This window comes from Arachis ipaensis, chromosome B3 (assembly GCF_059453495.1).
Source record: "Arachis ipaensis isolate K30076 ecotype BB chromosome B3, ASM5945349v1, whole genome shotgun sequence".
NCBI classification, from domain to species: Eukaryota; Viridiplantae; Streptophyta; class Magnoliopsida; order Fabales; family Fabaceae; genus Arachis; species Arachis ipaensis.
In genome coordinates this window covers 100,637,669-100,639,012 of record NC_142438.1, presented here as the reverse complement: position 1 = coordinate 100,639,012, position 1,344 = coordinate 100,637,669, and the positions used below count along the sequence as shown (strand labels likewise).

The window sequence follows — 1,344 nt, the reverse complement described above, 5'->3', positions numbered from 1 at the left end:
TCTCCATAACCAATAATAGATCATACTTCCCTGGAATTCCTTGAGAGACGACCCGAGGTTTAAATACTTCGGTTATAAATTTTATTGGGTTTGTTACTTGTGACAACCAAACTTTTGGACGAAAGGATTCTATGTTGGTTTAGAAACTATACTAGCAACGAGAACTTATTTGTGAATTTCTTTACTAGCAGAAATCTGAACATCAAAATGGCGCCGTTGCCGGGGAGTTGCAATTGTGTGCTAAATTATTAATTAGTGTACATATTTTTAATTTTCGCATATTTTATTTTATTTTATTTCCATGAGCTGTATGTTTCTTTCATTGAATGACGCGTTCACTGCCTGATCCGAGCTTAGCCGCATTTGATCCTGAAATTGAAAGAACTCTTTCACGTATTAGGCGAGCTCGGCATAGGTTAGCCTCTGAGGGTGGTGAAGTGGTTATTATCGATTCACCAATCTAATCTGAGGGCGAATCTAAACCGCCATCTGAGGAAGAAACAAGCTTTGTCTCTACTAATCCGGTTGATTTAGGCGCAGGTAACATGGTGGCACCCAGGAGGATCACTCTCCAGGAGGCAGGAGCCCCAGACTTTACTCTGCAACCATATCAAGTGCGTCACCTAAATCTGGCTGCAGATTTCGAACTGAAGACTGCACTAATCAACTTGATGCCCAAGTTTCATGGCTTACCTACTCAGGAGCCTATCAAGCACCTAAGGGATTTCCAGACAGCCTGTTCTACTGTTAGGTGTCATGGTGCAGATGAAGCTTCTATTTTGCTGACTGCCTTCCCATTTTCTCTTGAGGGAAAGGCGAGGGAGTGGTACTACACTCAACCTGAAGCGACCGTTACTAACTGGGATACGCTCAGGAGAGAATTCCTGGAAAAATACTTTCCAGCTAAAGTTACAGATAGACTAAGGAAAGAGATCTCTTGCATTATTCAAGGTGAAACAGAGACTCTTTATGAGTACTGGGAGCGCTTTAAGAATCTTCTGGACGCATGCCCCCATCACATGATTGACAAGTTAGTGTTGATCAGCTACTTCACTCAAGGCATGAAGTCTCGGGATAAGACTACATTAGATGGTGCTAGTAATGGTTCTCTGAAAAAGTACAAGACCGTAGATGAAGCGTGGCAATTGATCAGCGACTTAGCTGAGTCCACTCGGAATCACAGGCACAGGAACAGGCACTCAAATGCTGTTGTAGAGGTTTCCTCTAGCATTGAGACTTCTGCTCTTACATAGAGTATATGTGAGATGACCAACCTACTGAAGCAAATACAGCTAAATCAACAACAACCTCAGCCTCCCCCACCACAACAAAGTCAACAGTTAG

At 42.8% G+C, this 1,344-nt stretch overlaps 1 non-coding gene across 1 annotated transcript; it reads right to left on the bottom strand.

Moving 5' to 3' along the window:
• Positions 1-917: 917 nt before the first annotated feature.
• LOC148571776 (small nucleolar RNA R71) lies at positions 918-1,025 on the bottom strand. Its single transcript, XR_015908347.1, has one exon. It is a non-coding gene; the product is annotated as a small nucleolar RNA R71 (small nucleolar RNA).
• Between the last annotated feature and the right edge of the window lie 319 nt (positions 1,026-1,344).